General features: G+C 43.4%; 1 protein-coding gene and 1 long non-coding RNA gene across 5 annotated transcripts in view; one reads left to right on the plus strand and one right to left on the minus strand.

The window, feature by feature from the left end:
* Positions 1–20,241, plus strand: part of GRM8 (glutamate metabotropic receptor 8) — a 1,288,815-nt gene that overhangs the window by 846,639 nt on the left and 421,935 nt on the right. The gene's annotated exons all lie outside the window — the stretch shown is intronic.
* On the minus strand, positions 869–4,519 carry LOC115098995. The gene is made up of 4 exons (XR_003858660.1): positions 4,317–4,519; positions 4,037–4,162; positions 1,460–1,517; positions 869–1,335 (listed from the first exon to the last, which is right to left on the minus strand). It is a non-coding gene; the product is annotated as an uncharacterized LOC115098995 (long non-coding RNA).

The raw sequence follows: 20,241 nt of genomic DNA on the forward strand, positions 1-20,241 counted from the left end.
CTTTAAATTACCTGGGGATCCGGCGGTGGTCCAGAACGGCGGCGGTCCAGAACGGCCCCCTCAATAGAATCGTGTTGTCTTCAGCCGGCGCCATTTTTCAAAATGGCCGCCGCAAAATGGCGGCGGCCATAGACAAAAACGATTCGACGGAGGAGGTCGTTCCGGACCCCCGCTGGACTTTTGGCAAGTCTTGTGGGGGTCAGGAGGCCCCCCCAAGCTGGCCAAAAGTTTCCTGGGAGTCCAGCGGGGTTCCGGGAGCGATTTCTCGCCGCGAATCGTTTTCGTACGGAAAATGGCGCCGGCAGGAGATCGAGTGCAGGAGGTCGTTCAGCGGGGGTTCCGGACCGCCGCTGAATGACCTCCTGCACTCGATCTCCTGCCGGCGCCATTTTCCGTACGAAAACGATTCGCGGCGAGAAATCGCTCCCGGAACCCCGCTGGACTCCCAGGAAACTTTTGGCCAGCTTGGGGGGGCCTCCTGACCCCCACAAGACTTGCCAAAAGTCCAGCGGGGGTCCGGAACGACCTCCTCCGTCGAATCGTTTTTGTCTATGGCCGCCGCCATTTTGCGGTGGCCATTTTGAAAAATGGCGCCGGCTGAAGACAACACGATTCTATTGAGGGGGCCGTTCCGGACCGCCACCATTCTGGACCACCGCCGGATTCCCAGGTAATTTAAAGCATTGGGGGGGGGGGGTTCGGGAGGGTGGGGGATTTAATTTAAAGGGTCGGGGGTGGGTTTTAGGGGGTTTTAGTGTGCCGGTTTTCCTGCCCTCCCCCTTCCCCCGATTTACGATTTTTTAACGATAAATCGGGGGAATTGGTATTGTATCGTGGCCCTAACGATTTTTTGACGATTTAAAATATATCGGACGATATTTTAAATCGTCAAAAAACGATTCACATCCCTAGTAGATGAACTCTTGAAACTGGCATTGGCTTCCCTGCGTGCCCATTATAAAATACCCTGACTTACACAGTAGAATTGGGATTTGCATGCCCACTTAAAATTGAGCGCACGCAGCCAGGCTATTTTATAATGTGCCTGCAAGTTATAAAATGGCCACATATCTAGGTGTGCACCGACACACATAAGCCAAAGTGTGCCCACGTGCTGGTTTGAAAGTTGTTGTCCCTGTGTTTATCTGAGAGCAGGAGTATACTGGGTTCTCTGAGTCTCCCCAGTGGGACGTATGTTCTTAAGGAGTATGATTCTACAAATCTCATCAGCCCACTTTGACTCGAGTTTCATTCAGTCTTCCATCCTGGGAAGGTGGCATAGACTCAAAGTCAGCACTTCAGGAGGAGGGAGATTTCTTGTGGTCCAAGAGGATCCTAAGGATGGAAGAACCAAAGAAATGAAGTGAAAAGGAAGTTAGTCCCATACTCCTTGTTCGCTGATGATTTGATAATTGAAGAGTGAAGTTTCAGGCTGGAGTGAAGAGGAAGGGCTACCTACCTTGGAAGCCTGCCCTTGGGTTGCTGCTTAGAAAGAATCAGCAAAGACCCATCTGCATCTGTTCAGGAGAACGTTGAAGTTCAGTTACTAGACTAGGGAGATCTGCACACCACACAGCAAGTACCAAAAAGAGGAAAGCTTAGGGAAAGACCATCTCCAAACAGTGCCAGGGAGTAGTTGGCAAAAAACCTCCTTTGCATGAAAATTGGCATTGACTGTGATCTTTGGACTGCCAATATTCTTGTTTTCTGCATAGATTATACTAGACACAAGTGTACGATCTGCTGAATAGTTGATAACTACTGAGAAATACAGTAAAGGATTTATTTTTTGCAACAACCCCAAGCTGGTGTGCTGTGAGATTTTTGGTGCTGGGAATTGTCAGCCAGAGAATCTTCTAACCCTAAGGGCCCTGAAAGCCATTTTGTTTCCACCTGTGTCAAAGAGAATTTATAACGTGAATATTCAAAATGTTTTGCATGTAAAAATTAGCATATATTCATGTAAGCAGACTGCATATTACATAATTTATAAAAGTCAAAACTATACGTGTATTTTCCTTTCAGCATGCATATATAAGCATGTAAAAAAAAAAAAAGGGGTGATATAGTTTCATGCTGGGGCAGGGCCCAGACGAGCATAAGTTGTGTGGCAGACCCTCCCGGTCTGGCCACCATCAATCACTGTCCCTGTATTATAACTCTCTAGTAAGAAACCATCCATACCCCTCAGTGCCTCCCACCTGGAGGGTCTGCATTGGATGCTTGCATACTATTTAGCCCAGTCATTTTAAGACACTTGGAGGTACATATTCAAAAGCCATTTAAACGGACAATGGGAAAGTTATCCATCTAAATGGTTTAGCTGCATATTTAAAAGACTTACCAGGCTAAATTCTAGCTGGGTAGCAAATTGTCCGGGTATGGGTATCTGGCTAACGTAACTAGCCACTTAGCGGCTGAATATTTACCTCTTGGGGTTCAGTGTGAGAAAGCAGTTGAAGAGTAAGGGTGTCTGAGTTTTACACTCTAGGGAAGCCTCTCAGCTTCACCCAAATGGAGTTCCTTTTAGAAGTGATATCTCATCACACACTCCCTGCCAGAGGGTCCCTCTCCTATTCATTTACAGAGGGATCAACTTTTAAGCCTGATATCATTTATGGGCAAAAAGGCTCTCTACAGGGGACCAAAGACCTGTGAGCCTATTTTAACCCCGAGGTGGGCAAGCAGCAGCGATGGATCCTGCTGCCAGAGACAGTGAGGGCAGAAGATGTGTCCGGTTTAACTTTAAGAAGTATTTTTTTGAGCAGAGTGGAAAGTCTTTTGGATCCCCCTTCCCCACTGGGATGGCAGTGCTGAGAACTTGCCTGATCTCACTGAGTTTTCCCCAAGAGAAGTCCCCAGAAATATTAATAAACTAAGGATGGATCTCCACATACTAACACCAAGGGACCAGGACGGGGATGAGTGTCTGAGGAAGGAGATGAACTAAGGTAGGACTTTTGCAGTAAAGTTGGGGACCCTTCCACTTGATTAAAGGACATCTACTCACAGAGGAAAAACATACATGTACTGTCATTCAGATATAAATTCATACTTCTGGACAATGGACTTTAATGATTTCCAATCATTAAATAATTATTTTAACACCCAGGAATGATTCTGTCTGAGCTATTACAGCCTCTCACCTTATGGAAAGCACCAATACAATACATTGGGAACCTTTCAGCAACATCTGGGCCACAAGCGAGAGCTTACTCCCATCAAAATACTTCATCCCAGGGATTAAGAGTAAGGTGTGGGATGGAATTGCTAGCCAGAGCAGACCCTGGTGATAAATAAATGATATTGTGTGCCCTGGGATTAAACAAATCTGCTAAAGGTTACAGTTGCAATTTTAAAAGACAGGCGCATATCTTTTCCAATTTTCTTGCATATTTTTACACCTCCTAATTATCTGGCATAAGTGACATTAAATGTGTTTATTGTGTAGTGCTGACTGGGTGGAGGTCTGCGTGATCGGGGGGGGGGGGCAGGGGGAGTTCAATGACTTACTGGGTAAATGGCAAAACTGATATTTCCCTTGACGTGTACATGTTTTAAAATTGGCCAGCTTATGTATGTACCGTATTTTCCGGCATATAAAACGAGTTTTTAACCCCTGAAAATCTTTTCAAAAGTCGGGGGTCGTCTTATACGCTGGATGTAGTCTTAAAGGGCGAATATTTGCTGGTGTATAGGACGGTGTAAAGCTCGCTGCATAGGGCAACGGGAGCCATTTGTGGAGCGCTGACCTCTGTGCTGCGAGGACGGAGCAAGCAGCTTCAAATCTTCTCACCGCCACCCCTCCTTGTTGCGTTCTGCTCTGCAAGGGAAGGCAGCGTGCCTTCGCTCAAGTCACTCCCTCCCCCCACCGGACGCTGTAAAAAAAAGTTCATTCTCCGCTCCCTCGCTCCCCGATTGGCCGGTGCTGGGCAAAAGGGGCTTGCTTTGGCAAGCCCCTTTTGCCCAGCACCGGCCAACCGGCCACCGGACGCTCCCTGCGTAGGGCGAGGGGAGCCATTTGTGGAGCGCTGACCTCTGTGCTGTGAGGATGGAGCAAGCAGCTTCAGATCTTCTCACCGCCACCCCTCCTTGTTGCGTTCTGCTTTGCAAGGGAAGGCAGCGTGCCTTCGCTCAAGTCACTTTCTCCCCCCACCAGACGCTGTAAAAAAGTAAAAAAAAGTTTATTCTCCGCTCCCTCGCTCCCCGATTGCCCAGCACCGGCCAATCGGGCAGCGTGCCTTCGCTCGAGTCACACACTCCCCCACCGGACGCTCGCTGCCTAGGGCGACGGGAACCATTTGTGGAGCACTGACCTCTGTGCTGCGAGGACGGAGCAAGCAGCTTCAAATCTTCTCACCGCCACCCCTCCTTGTTTCGTTCTGCTCTGCAAGGGAAGGTAGCGTGCCTTCGCTCGAGTCACTCCCTCCCAGCCACCGGACACTAAAAAAAGTTCATTCTCTGCTCCCTCGCTCCCCGATTGGCCGATGCTGGGCAAAAGGGCTTGCTTTGGCAAGCCCTTTTGCCCAGCACCTGCCAATCGGGCAGCGTGCCTTCGCTCGAGTCACTCCCTCCCCCCACTGGACACTAAAAAAAATTCATTCTGGCCGGTGCTGGGCAAAAGGGGCTTGCCGAAGCAAGCCCCTTTTGCCCAGCACCGGCCAATCGGGGAGCGCGCCTTCGCTCCTCGAGTCACTCCCTCCTGCTGTGAATGTTGGAATGTGTTGGAAGAGGGGTAGTCTTATACCGCGAGTATATTCCAAACTCTGTATTTTAACTGAAAAAGTTGGGGGGTCGTCTTATACGCCCAGTCGTCTTATACGCCGGAAAATACGGTACATTTATTTATTTATTTATTTATTTATTTATTTAAAATTTTTATATATCGGCATTCATGATACAATCACATCATGCCGGTTTACATAGAACAGGGGACTTACATGAGTAACACCTACTTTATTTTTGTGCATAAAAAATAAGAGCAGATATTTTTAAAATATGAAAAGTATGTGCATTCAATGCATTCATATGTATGCTTTAATGCATTACATGAATTTGTTTATAAGACTAGATATGTGTGCATATTGTGCGGTAGAGATACCCATATTTTATCAAATACATAGATATATCATACACATGAGTTATAAAATATTCCATGTGGCCATATACACATGTATATGCTGCTGCGAGTAGTGCTCAGGGTAACTTTAAAATAAGTGCATAGGCATCCATACAATGGAAATTTAAATCGTGCTTGCAGATCTGCGTGTATGATTTAAAATACGCCTACCATGCGTATATGTACTCCTAATTTTAAGTGGTTACTTGAGCAAACATATTTTGCGTATCTACCTTAGGACTTTGTTCGCTTCAATGCACACAGGTAAGCGGATTTTGAAACATGTTCGCATGAAGGATATTCCCAGTTTTAGCAATTAGTTCACCACTTTTAGCAATTAGTTCACCAGTTTGCCCAGTCTGTCTCAAGGTCAATCAGACACCTCTGGTTCTCCAGCCTGCACTCCCCCAAGCTGACCCAGACTCCTTACCCAGTAGTTTTAGGCCTAAACAGAGATTTGGGCAGATTTACACCTCATCAAGAACAGAAATGAATGTGCACGGATAACAGCTCCCCACATGCTGCAGTTGCCAGATTTAAAATATGGATTTACACGCATACATTTTTGCCCTGCCCTAGAATGCCTCTGACACGCTCGAACTCCACCGTCCCCCTTTTTTTTTAACTCACATACATGCATAAATGCACAGAATTTGCAGTTTGTAAAATACACGTTGCTTATGCGTGGCCCATATACTCACACATATAGACCTTTTAACATGAGCAGCACTTAATATTCACCCCTAAGAGAGCATGGATCATAATCTGGCCCTAGAACTCCAAAACTGAACACCTTATCAAACTAGTTGGTGAAACAGACCCTACACAATACATCTGTGGGACAATTTTTAGACCGTCTGCTATGGGTCAAAGTTCATAGGTACATTTTGCCCACAAACTTTGTATTAATTTTCCAATAAAGTATGCACATACTTTCACTTCTGAACTTGCCATGGATATAAACTGCTTGTGAGCTTTTGCATCTGCATTTTGAGTAGATAGATTTTCTTCAGATAATAACACATAGAAACTTGAAAATACAATCTATTGATGTTATTTCCCAATCTTACCCAAAATATGCCACTGTTAATGCATCTTCTAAATGTGGGTAACAGTATATGCATTGTAAAACAATACAAAGTTTGAGTCTTATTGAAAGAGGGCAATTTTCAGACAGCCAATTTGCACACATAGGGACTGATTCACTAAGGCATTTCTCCCATTCTGTGTCTATGGGAAAATGCCTTGATGAAACAGGCCCTTAGTATCTGATTCACTAAGGGCCAGATTTTTAAAAAGTACGCACGCGCGTACTTTTGTTCGCAAAACCGGCGCAAACAAAAGTACGCCAGATTCCGGGGTCGGCACGCACAAGGCTGCGCAAAATCGGCAGCCTGCGCATGCCGAGCCGCACAGCTTGCCTCCGTTCCGTCCAAGGCTGCTCCGAAATCGGAGCGGCCTCGGAGGGATCCTTCCTTCTGCCTCCCCCACCTTCCCCTATTTAACCCACCCCCCAGCCCTACCTAAATATCTCCCCCTACCTTTGTTGTACAAGTTACGCTTGCCGAGGCAGGCGTAACTTGCGCGCGCCGGCTCGCCATCCTCCGGCACAGACCGCAGTGCCAGAGGACTCGGGACCGCCCCCCCCGGCCCGCTCCCGAACTGTCATCACACCCCCGGACCCACCCCAAACCGCCCCCTGACCCCGGACACACCTCCGAACTGCCAGCACGCCCCCCAGACACGCCCCCTCTCGCCCCTTTTACGAAGCCCCGGGACTTACGCACGTAAATCGTGCCCCGGGACTTACGCACGTAAAAGCCCTGCGCGCGTAAATCCAGCAGGATTTACGCACGCAGGGCTTTTAAAATCTACCCCTAAGGGTTTTTCCCGTGGACACGAAATGGGAGAAAAACCTTAATGAATCTGGCCCATAAACTACTATTTACCCATGTAAATTGCTTGGAAATTGTCCTTCTAAATCAAATCAATAAGATGTTAAGTGACTACTTAACTTTGGAATAATAACCTTGAAAATTTTTGTTTACGGAACAGTTGTTTTGTAGACCAGTGGTTGCCAACTCCAGTTCTCAAGAGCCAAAAACAGATCTGGTTTTCAGGATATCCACAATGAATATGCATGCAAAAGATTTGCATATAATGGAGCCAGTGCATGCAAATCTACTGTGGATATCCTGAACACCTGGCCTGTTTGTGGCTTTCAGGGACCAGAGTTGTCCACCCTTGTGCAAGACCCTAATTACTATGCAAGCATCTCAGCACAGTATCTCCCCCTCCTTCCTCCATTTATGCCTCATACTCATAATCACTCTCACAAATATGCACTATAAGGAGCTATATTGTACACATATATTCACAGTCCTAACTCAGATACATCATTCACGCACATTAGGGATCAGCATTCTTTTTTAAATGAATAGTAAATCAAAATGAAAAAGTCTATTTTTGGATCATTTCCAAATGGAGCAAACTAAGGCCTGGGTTTTCTAAAATCACAGGCCTTAGTGAATCGCGCAGTACCGGGGGGTGGGGGGACGAAGCGGGGGGGCGGGCCTGCGAAAGTCGGCAGCGATCGCACCACCGCCCCGATCTAGCTATCGCACATGAAAAGGGACTTTTCGCGTGCAAAAAGTCCCTTTTCTTGTGTGAAAGCTATAGAAAATGACCCCCTAAATGTAGACTTACCTGAAACTATTTGACAATATTCAGACATATTTGATTTGTTCCCAAAAAAATGTTTTAAATTAAAAGAGGCCTTCCTGGGTCCCCTGCCACTTCCTCAAGTGCTGGATCCTCCTTGGCCCCTCTACTCCCCTATTCCCTGCCAATAAGCTGGAGCCAGTTCTTGCCTGGGCTGGGGTAAGTTAAGCCTATCGGGGTCTCCTGGGTTCCCTCGGCCTCCCCGTCTTCCCATAAAGAAAACAATTATGGGGCCTCCTACAGCCCCCCACATACCCCTTCCATGGAGGTCTTCATCCTAGAAGGGGGTAGAAGTAATTCCCATTCATTCCTGCACCACCAGATTCCTTTTTAAAAATGCTGTTTGCCACTTTTGAAGTTCTGAGACTGGTGCCAAATTTGACATCAACAAAAATGGCACTTATCTCAGGGTCTGCCAATTCCATGTTGTTGTAAGTCAGCATACACCTGGCATAATAACAAAATGACATCAGCTGACTCTGAGTCCGGCACCATTCTTTGCTCATTCTTCTTGGTTTAACTGCAGCTCTTTTTTTCTGGGTTGCTTCCTACTTCTCGTTTCTCTTGTGTCCTGGATCAGAAATATTTCCAGTGGATGCATGGATAAATGAAATGAGGTATCCCATTTTGATATGTAGTTCTCTATACAGTCTTCTTTACTGCTTTATACCTGCTTCTTTCTGATTTGTCTCAAAGGCATCATGAGTGACTCTCCTTGAAAGTCTCTTTTAGCATTCCCTGAATATGCTTGTGCTTTGCATCCTTTTTTGCTTCCTCAGGCCCAGCGGGCCTCCCAAGCCCTCTCGCCCTCCCATCCCCCGCCAATGCCCTGGGTCCATTCCCCATTCTAGGCTGAACCAAGCCCAGCCAGGGCCTCCCTGGACCCTTTGCCCCCCCTTCAAAAAGCAAGGGCTAGTGTCCACCTGTACTCTGGAAAAGGGAAAAGTGTTTAAAATAATTGTATTTATATATCTATATCTCGATGTATACACACACACACATACTCTTACTTTTTGAATGATATTTGGTGTCCTTTGTGATTTTCTCTTGGCTTAATATTTTTGGTTTGTAAAAGGTTTATTTGGTTCACTTCATTTGCTGAATCAAAATATATTAAAAAATTAAACAAAAGCAAAAAAAAAAAAAGGCCTCCCTGGACACCCATTTCTGCTTCCTCAGGTCCAGGGCTCACCAGAACCCTCTAGTCCATCCCACACCAACTCCCTGGGTCCTTCCCAGAGGCTGGACTAAGCCATGCCCAACAAGGACCAACATGGGCCCTTTGCCCTCCTAAAAAAAACAAGGGCTGGTGTCTGTCCCAGCCCCTACTTACCCATTCCATGGGGTCCATCCGGTTACTCCTACCCCAGTTACTCCTGGGGTAGGAGTAACCGGTCACTCCTGCCCTGCTGGCTTATGCACACATAACATTAACTCAAGAGAAAAATCACAAAGGACACCAAATGTCAATCAAAAAGTAAGAGTAGATCTGTGTGTGTGTATATATCGAGATATAGATATATAAATACAATTATTTTTAACATTGTTTTCAATTTTCCAGGGTGTACATGAGAAGAAGAGTATTTGGCTTCCAAAGCCTCTCAGTGGAGAACATAAGATTTTCCATACTGGATCAGACCAAAGGTCCATCAAGCCCAGTCTCCTGTTTCCAATAGTAGCCAATCCAGGTCACAAATACCTTGCAGGTAGATAGATTCCAAGCTGTTTATCCCAAGAATAAGTAGTGGATTTCTGCAAATCCTCCTTAATAATGATTAATGGACTTTTCCTCCAGGAACTCGCCCAAACCTTTTTTAAATGAAGCTACACTAATAGCTTTCACCACATTCTCTGGCAAAGAATTCAGAACTTCATTATGAATTGGGTAAAAAAGTATTTTCTCTTAATAGTTTTAAATGTATTACCTATTAACTTCATTGTTTGTCCCCTGGTCTTTGTACTTTTTAAAAGAGTAAACAACTGATTAACATTTACTCATTTCATTCCACTCATTATTTTAAAGACCTCTATTATATCTCCCCTCAGTCGTCTCTTCTTCAAGTTGAAGAGTCCTAATCTCTTTAGCCTTTTTCATAGGGGAATTGTTCCATCCTCTTTATCATTTTGATCGTTCTTCTTTGTATCTTTTCTAATTCTACTATGTCTTTTTTGAGATGTGGTGACCAGAGCTGCACACAATACTCAAGATGGTTGCATCATAGAGTGATACAGAGGCATTATGATATTCTCTGTTTTCAGGAATTCCCCAAGCCTTATCAAGAGTTTAATCATTCTCTTGTAGGTCACTACCAGATAAATAGTGAATACACTAATACATTTAAAGGACCCTAATTGTACACATTCCTACTCCCATAGCAACCTAAACTTAACTCGGAACTGAACAAATTTAAGATGAAGGCAGCAGTCCAGCAACATGAGGGGGGCTTCCGAGTCTTTTACATTGAGTGTCACATGAATTTTTCCTGTTGGCAAGAAGCTGTATGTGTGCACCCAGTGCAAAAAGCTCATGTCTCTTAGAGAACAAGGCCGATCTCTGGAGGCTAGAGTGGCAGACCTGGAGGAGCTGAGGCAGACAGAGATGTATATAGGTGAGAGTTTCAGGGATAAAGTAGCCCTGGTGCTGCCTTGGAGGAGGAAGGCAGCACCAGGGCTACTTGGAGGAGGAAGATCTCCTGATCAGAGACCATCAACGTGGTGCACTAGGAATTGATCCTGTAGCAAGGACCTGCTCTCCAGGTGGTGCATTGTCCTCTCACACTGGGGATGTGACTCCCAGGCTATTGCCCAGGAAGAAAGGGTTAGGTCGGCCATCATAGTTGGTGATTTGATTATTAGGAATGTAGACATCTGGGTGGCTGGTGGGCGTGAGGATCGCCTAGTAATATGCCTTCTTGGAGCAAAGGTGGTGAACCTTTGCTCCAAGGTGGGGAGGAGCCGGCTGTCATGGTATATGTGAGCATCAATGACATAGGAAAATGTGGGAGGGAGGTTCTGGAAGCTGAATTTAGGTTCTTAGGTAGAAAGCTGAAATCCAGAACCTTCAGGGTAGCATTCTTTTAAATGCTCCCTGTTCCACACATAAGTCCCCAGAGGCAGGCAGAGCTCTGGAGTCTCAATGTGTGGATGAGACGATGGTGCAAGGAAGAGGGATTCAGTTTTGTAAGGAACTGGGGAACCTTTTTGGGAAGGGGGGAGACTTTTCTGAAGGGATGGGCTCCACCTTAACCAGGCTGGAACAAGGCTGCTAGTGCTAACCTTTAAAAAGGAGATAGAACAGTTTTGAAACTAAATCAAAGGGGGAAGCCCTTCCAGATAGAGACGTTGCAATAAATGCTAAAGTAGCCCAGGTGCCTTTAAGTAAAGAGAAAACAGAGCAGAAAGATTGCAAAATACCCCTGCTAACTGATAAGTAGATTGTTACTACAAACAAAAAAAAACATACTTGGAAATGTCTGTATACAAATGCTAGGAGTCTAAAAAGTAAAATGGGAGGGGGCTATTCAACAATGGGTCATTTTCTATTTGCCTGCCTGCCTGCTTCTCCCAAGCTGAGAGGTCCTGCTATCAATGTGATTTCAACCTATCAGAAGTAAGAGAGGAGTGTCCCAGCATCATATTGGGATGGTATTATCTTCCTATATATTTGAATGCTTTGTTATGCACCCCTGGGGAAATTGTGGATTAGAGAAGCAGGCAGATTATAAGTACTGATGAATTGAGTTTTTTCTGGCTAATCCCTCCTTGGAGTAATGGGGATGAAGAGGAAGGGGAATGTTAAGCAGACTCCATCTAGTCTTCAACCTCTCTTCCACTGTCAAAACCATCTATAGAGGGGTATTTGCTTCATCCTAGTGTTGTCCAGGATTCGGGAATCAGTAGGCTTGGTGTTTCTCTCACTGCTTTGGATGGAGATTCTGTATCTCTCAGCCCAGATGTATGTACTCTTCCCGGTGTGGGATTGAATGTGAATGCAGATTATGGAGATGGATGGATTGTGCTTAGAGATGCTGCAAACCTTCCTTCTGTAGATGGACAGAATTCTATGAGAGCTCACTTCCTTGGCTGTGGGACAGGTTTCCAATTATCTCAGTTTTGTGAAACCATTTTTAATTACACAGGATTCTTTATGGACGGCTATCAAATGATTTGAATCTTCTTTATTGGATAGGGTAAATAATAATGTGTTGTCTGTAATTGGTGGTCTTCAAACAAATTCAATCTTATGAGAATTGGAAATAATCTGGAGAAAAAACAGTAAAACTTTTCAGGGCTGTGAGTTAGCTCTGATTAAGACAAATAATTTTTATATCAAAGACGAGAGTTTTGAGAACTATTCTAGATGGTTAAATTTAAGACTTGAATTTTTCAAGATATTCAATTTTATCACCTTTAGTAATTTTTAAAAAGTTGTATATTGTAGTATTAAGGGTACCATTAGAGTCTATACTTCCAGTAAGGTCTTTCCCCTTTTAAATCAAGGAAAGGATGATTCTAGTAGTACTCCAGTTAAATCAAACTTATTGGATTCTAAATAGGAGTTAATTGCCTTGCTTCAAGATTCTCAGACCGATATAGTGGGTTGAGCAATCTTGTTAGTTTCCTATGTGCTTGAACCTGATAAAAAAAACTGTACAATTAAAATGTTTTTCTGTACTAAGGATAAATCCTTTTTTGGGTCAGCATTTAGCTTTGTTGCCTGATGATGCAAAGTCAACTCAAATTGGATGGCCTTTTTGCTAAAAAGCAAAGAGTGATTGTCCAAGAGACATCCTTTTTACTACAATTTCCATCTAAGGATCAGGTCATTTTAGGCAATAACTGTTGTGGACTGAGAAATATTTAAAAGAAAACAGAGACTGGAGCTAAATAGTCAATAATCTCCATGTAGAAAGATGAATAATACAGAGATTTGTATTGGGACCTCCCTCCTCCACTCCCCCCCCCCCCCCAACTTAGAGGTTGTAGAAGGGCCCTGAAGCTAGGCTGGACCTCCAGCAGCTTAAAATGGTCCCCCAGTGGTTGTACATAGGAAATACAACAATTCTGGCACTTACCTGCTATTAATTAAGTTGACTTAGATAATAACCACCGCTATTACTAGCAACGGTAACATGGAATAGACTTAGTTTTTGGGTACTTGCCAGGTTCTTATGGCCTGGATTGGCCGCTGTTGGAAACAGGATGCTGGTCTTGATGGACCCTTGGTCTGACCCAGCGTGGCATGTTCTTATGTTCTTAAGATAGCACACTTGCCACGCTGGGTCAGACCAAGGGTCCAGCATGGTAAAACTGCCTATTACCATAAAGCACACCCATTTTCCTATTGCATGCGATATTTAGTGCATTTTGATAAATCCAGACCTAAGTTAGCATACCCTGATCCACTCACTGCCCATCCACAACTTATCTAGCTATCTACTTATCTGGCTAAGTGGACACCACTGAACATAGCTGGATATGTCTGACTTATTCAGCCAAGTATTATTTGAATATTGGGCTTCTCGTTTCTATGTTTTCTGTAAGAGAAAGAAGCAGAATAAAGATTGTGTAGTTGGGAACATTTTTCGTGTTATTTCATTTGGACACATGCTAGCCTTCCAGCATGACAAGATTCACAAAACTAGTCTTGAGTTCTCAACCAGGTCACCTTTATCTGCCTATACCCCAATTTTTCCTTCTTCCTTCCCCTAGTCTCTGCCACTCTTTCCTTTCCTGAAGTCACAGTGGAGGAAACAGCTTGTCTTCTCTCTTCCTCCAAACTCACTACTTGTTCCTTTCACCCTGTTCCCACCTAATTTCTCAGCTCCATCTCCACTGCAGTTATCGCTTCCCTCTGTCACATCCTCAATCTATCACTCTCCAGTGCTATTGTTCCTGCTGCCTTGTAATGTGCTGTAATAATTCCACTCCTTAAAAATCCCTCACTGGATCCTATCTTTCCTGCCAACTATTGTCCCATCCCCTTCTCCCTTTTCCCTCCAAATTACTTGAACATGCTCTTCACTGCCACTGTCTTACTTCTCAAGCCATTCTTGATCCACTTCAGTCTGGTTTTCACCCTCTACATTAAACTGAAACAGCCCTTGCCAATGTTTCTAATGACCTGTTTATGGCTAAAGCCAAAGGTTTTTACTCTGTTCTTATCCTCCTTGACCTGTTTGCTGTATTTTACACTGCTGATCACCACCTTGATACTCTGTCCTCACTTGGATTTTGGGATTCTGTCCTGTCTTGATTCTCTTCTTACATCTCCCATCACACTTTTAATGTTTCCTCCGGTGGTTCCTCCTCTACTGCCATTCTACTATCAAATGGTGTGCCTCGGGGTTTTTTCCACAACACTCTTCTCTTCTCACTATTTACTAATTCCCTTGGTGCTCTGATTTCCTCTCATGGCTTTTAATACCATTTTTATGCTGATGACTCCCAAATCTACCTTTGTACACCAGAAATTTCACCATAAATCCAGTCCCGGATCTTGGCCTTCTTGTCGGACATTGTTGCCTAAATGTCAGGCCACCACCTTAAACTCAACATGGCCAACTGTTCCCCCAAGCCCACTTCCCCTCTTCCTCCTTTCTCTGTTTCTGTGGATAACAGGGTCATCCTCTCAGTCCCATCAACTTTGACTTCTCTCTCTGCTTCTGTATGCATATCCAAACTCTGCTAAAACATGCTGTTTCTTTCTCTATAACATTGCCAAAATCCATCCCTTCCTTTCTGAACACACTACCAGATCCCTTATCCATTCTTTTATCTCCTTCTGCTTAGACTATTGCAACCTGCACCTCGCAGGTGTCCTGGCAAGCAATGTCTCTGAAATGCAATCTGTCCTAAATTCAAATACACGACTTATCTTTTGCCCAAGTTGCTACGCTCACATAACCACTCTTCTAAAGTCACTACATTGACTCTCTATATACTCCTGCATACAGTACAGCTTAATCTCTTTTTTTTCACCTACAAATGCTTTCACTCACTACATTTCCTGTCTTATCTCTCTCTACACACCTTCTCATATACTCTAGTCATCGGACAAGTCACTCCTATTTGTGCTCTTCTCCTTTACAACCAATTCCCGACACCATGCTTTCCACCTGGCTACACCATGTGCTTGGATTAGTCTTCCTAAACTGGTGAGTCATTGCCCCTCTCTCTCCATGTTTAAATCCCATCTAAAGACCCACCTTTTTGAAGCTGCTTTTAAATCTTAGGCCTGATTGACTGTTTTTAGCCTCATTAACTTTTTTTTTCTTTTTTTAACCATTGTCTTGTTTTATGATATGCCCCAAGTCTCTTGATCTGTATATTGTCTTATTAGATTGTAAGCTCTATAGAGTAGGAACTGTCTTTTTTGTGTTTGTACTGAGATGTGTATGTCTTATATCGCCATAGAAATGTTAAGCAGTATTAGTGGTATCATTTCCTCTTGCCCTTTAGCTTCCTAAGGCATGATAAATTTGTTTTGCCTGTGTGTGATTGCTGGGGATTACCACATTGATTGCTTTGGAACCATGGTGAATAAATGGTTCAGAGAGTTTGAGAATGAAGGGGGAGGGGTGCAGATTGCTTAATGGTTTCATCCCCTTAAATTACACTGATATCAATTCCAGAGTATGTTCATTATGTTTTCCCAGTATTTTTCAATAGGCGACATACATCATTCTAGCAACCATATCTGAAAAAAGAAAAAATCTGGCACATGCATAGGGAAACGAGACAACTAATTTATTTTGTGACTTGGAGTAGTGTGAGTTTGAAATACTTCATTATATGCTGATTATCAACCTATTTGCCCTTATTTATTTGGCTTCATGTACAGCCCATGCTCTATCCAACAGATCCTTCAAAGTTCACATCAACAACAGCGAATCTGAACAATTTCCGTTTCCTCAGGGAGTCCCTCAAGGTTCCTCCCTCTCATCTACTCTATTCAACATATACATGCTCCCTCTCTGTAAACTCCTCTCCAGACTGGACCTCACATTCTTCATCTACGCAGACGACGTCTAGATTCTTTTCCCTGTCAAAGAAAGCATACCTAACACCATCGCCTTCTGGACCTCTCTCTCCATCCAAATATCAAATCTCCTCACGCAGATATCCCTCACCCTCAACCACAAAAAAACCGAAATCCTATACTTATCAAACAAAAACACATCCAACTCTAGCAAAGACAACACCTCCAACCAGCCACTCACCACCCTTTCCAACGAGGTCAGAGACCTAGGCATCCACCTTGACTCAAACCTCAACTTGAAGAAACACATCAACCTGACAATCAAAGAAGGTTTCTACAAACTAAAAATCCTCAAGTAACTCAAACCACTTCTATTCCACCACGACTACCGCATAGTACTCCAAACCCTCATACTATCCAAGCTAGACTACTGTAATTCCCTCCTCCTTGGACTGCCCGCCACCACCACAAAACTACTTCAGCTACTCCAAAATGCTGCAGCCAGATCCCTCACAAACACCTAGCCTCACAAACGCCGCAGCCAGATCCCTCACACATCACCCCTACTCTAAAAGCTCACACATCACACATCACCCCTACTCTAAAAGCTCTACACTGGCTCCCCATATCACACAGATCTCAATTCAAAACCCTCACCATACTACACAAAACCATCAACAACCAAAAAATCAAATGGACTAAAAACCCTCCCCAACTACAACATAGCCAAAAAAACCTGCGCTCCCAAAACACAGGCCTCCTGATCATTCCACATACAAAACTTGCTCACCTGACTTCTACCAGACAACGCACCTTCTCAGTAGCTGGTCCAACCCTCTGGAACCAGCTACCCTCTCACCTCAGACTGAAACCTTCCCAGCAAACATTCAAAAAACAACTGAAAACATGGCTGTTCCAGAAAGCCTACCAACTTGCGACCTAACTCCTCCTCCCCCCCTCCCGCACTCTCCCCCTTCCCCTTCCCTCCCCCCCCCCACCCTCTCCTCTGTCTCACAGATACTACAAGAAAGCCTCAATGTATAAAGGTTACTATGTATAAAGTAATGCATAATTGTTGCAATGTACAAAGTAATGTCTCTATGTTCCAATGTAAAAAATGTTCCTACGTATAAGTTAATGTTACAATGTAAAAATAGTACGACCCCTCCGTCATACTATTACCCTGTTATAATGTGAACCGATGTGATGTACACCAACGAATGTCGGTATATAAAAGCAAATAAATAAATAAATAAATAGATTTGAACATCATTTTTTTTAAATTTGTCTTTGTGTCTAAATAGTTATTCTCCTTGCCTTCCTTGCTGGTTGCTAAATGGGTGAAATGACCTCTTTGTGATTATAATTAAGGAGAATCTAGCTTAAATTTGCTCTAATCCGATCTGACTGGTTAGATAGAATTTAAAGTCAAAAGAGACAGTGGCACAGAATGGTTTATAAGCCACTGAGCCTGCATGCATTTACTGTGAAATGCAGAGAGGCTAAGTTTTGCATATGTTAAGGAAGTCTTGTTGCTTCTTATGTTCATTGGTAATGATAGATAAAGTTAGTTTCATACAATTAAATTTTATCTGGATCTCATTCAAATGATAGGAACACTGCCTTTTTATGTCAGAAGTAATTGAAATGACTGGCATTACAAGAACATTTTGCAAGGATATCAGGAACAAGAAATAACTTAATAAATCCCCTGTGATACTTGTTTCATGGGACAAAAACCAGCTTCGAGATATTAAGCAGATTGACAGAGAAATTAAAGAATGATAATTCTCTGGAGCAGCAATTACCAAGAAAGAATACATTTATAATTAACAGGCACTGTCTATATTATTAACAACAACATTGCTTAATTGGCACTAGAAGATTTGAAATTGATTAACAATCAGCAGAATCTTAGACTCGGTGAGACTGGATACAGGCTAAACTTAGGAATACCACAAGTGAGGTCATGTTTGCCTCATTACCTGGGCTCCTCTCTCGAAAAATTGATAGAATTAAAAAAAAAAAAAAAAAAAGCTATGCTCTGTTATGGAGACCAAGATGATCAATAATCTTAATATATGCAGAAGAATATACCTTTGAAAATGAAAGCACAGTAAAGTGTTTCCTTTATAATATAAAATCATAGAACTTATTAATTTTCAAAATGGTTTCATATATGAAACTTTAAAAAAAACGTGATTGAAGTTTATAAATTATCAAGCAAGGAATAGCAACAATTTTAAAACACACACACATATATAGATATATAGATATAATAACCAACTAAAACAATTGTTTCTGATAAAGGTATTATAGGTAAGGCAGCTCCAGACCTAGGATTATATTTAACACGTGAACTGGAGCCTTCTATTGATCTTCTGTCAGAGAAAAACACACTGCTGATCTTTTTTTGTACTGGAGTCAGATAAAAACTAGATTTTACTAATTTTTTTCCAGTAGATAAATGTTAAATTCATGGGGCAAAAAGTGAAACTCTATCTAAATGTATCCTGCGTTAGGCAAGCCAAATGAAGGAAATCCATGAATATAAAGCAAGAATTTCTTGACTGGTGCTGAATTTTTATTGAAATATCCATGCCATTGTAAAATTAAATTTAGGGACTTATCCCATATTTTGGGAAGGGATCTTGGACAATTCTAAAGTTTTTTTAATGATCACACTGTGCTTCCTAGATAAAGGAAATATGAAATTGTATATATGGTTTTATCAATATGTAGATGAGAGAGTATTTTAATTTTCATTGTTTCAGTATTTTTGTAAATAACTTGTTATTTTTAACTGAGATGTCAGACTATAATGACTGTCTACATTTTATCTTTTTGTGTGATTAACTTGGGATAACCTTTTCTGCATTTTTTGTGAGTTTTACCTTTCTGGTTTTCATTATTGATTACTTGCACTGTGCTGAAAGAATGTTAATGTACTGATATTTTTTTGACTGGGGGTGGGGCCATCTGTAAACTACTTGCTATTTTGAGTGACATTGCTGAAGGGGTAGAAGGTAAAGACTTCCGGTTAGCCATTTAAAACCACTACAACTACTGCAAAATGCCGCAGCCAGACTACTGACTGGAGCATGGAAATATGATCACATCACGCCAACTCTGATAGCAATGCACTGGCTCCCTGTTCAGTCAAGAACTTATACAAAGAACTTATACAAAGTCCTAACAATAATATTCAGCATCATTAGTACAAGCAATGACCTGATGGGAATAACATTTAATCCACATATTCCCACACGAATGCTTAGGTGTATGAATAAAGGCCTTCTTGAAAACCCGACCACAAGAGATTCTCATCTAATTCAAACTAGAGACAGAGCATTATCAATTCCTGGTCCAAAGCTTTGGAATTCTATGTCAGAGAATTTTTGAACAACAGCAGACATTAAAAAATTTATAAAAGACCTGAAAACTTGGCTATTCGATTGTGCCTACTGTTTGACTGGTACATCTAATCCGCCTTGACTCTAATGACCAAAATTTGCCCTGATCTTTAACCCATTATCTTCAACCCTCCCTATAATCTGGTACACCCAATTCCCTGATGACCAAAATATGTCCTGAACTTTACTCAATTACAGTTAACCCTCCCTATAATCTGATTACATTAGCTCTGTGTGGGGCAGATTTTAAATGTTACGCATGCGGGGTACATTTGTGCGCTCTACCCGACGTGCACAAATGTACATCCGATTTTATAACATGCGCGCGCTGCCGCACGCATGTCATAAAATCCAGGGTCAGCACGTGCAAGGGGGTGCACATTTGTGTACCTTGCACGCACCGAGCCCATGAGGGGCCCCGATGGCTTTCCCCATTCCATCCAAGGCTGCTCCGAAATCGGAGCGGCCTTGGAGAGAACTTTTTTCGATACCCCCCCCACCTTTCCCTTCCTCCCTTCCCCTATTTAAACCACCCCCCAGCCCTAACTAAAACCCCACCTACCTTTTTTTCAGGAGTTACGCCTGCCCGAGGCAGGCATAACTTGCGCGTGCTGGCCAGCTGCCGGTGCGCCATGCCCCGGCACAGACCATTGTGCCGGAGCACTCGGGACTGCCCCAGACCACCCCGGGACCGCCATCATGCCCCCAGCCCCACCCCTGGACCACCCCGGACCGCTGCCCCACCCCCGACCCCACCCCAGACCTCCCTTTTTGGAAAGCCCTGGGACATAAGCTCGTCCCGGGGCTTGCGCACACCGCCGAGCCTATGCAAAATAGGCTCGGCACACCAGGGGTAGGTTTTTGGGGGTTACGTGCATAACCCTTTGAAAATCTACCCCTATGGGTCTATCTTTATAGTATTCCCCTAGTTTTAGATTATTTTCCCAGTTTATCTCTGAAGTGTATGCCTACCTCTGTTCCTACAGTTTATTTTCCCCTTTTAACTC

This window comes from Rhinatrema bivittatum, chromosome 9 (assembly GCF_901001135.1).
Source record: "Rhinatrema bivittatum chromosome 9, aRhiBiv1.1, whole genome shotgun sequence".
NCBI lineage: Eukaryota > Metazoa > Chordata > Amphibia > Gymnophiona > Rhinatrematidae > Rhinatrema > Rhinatrema bivittatum.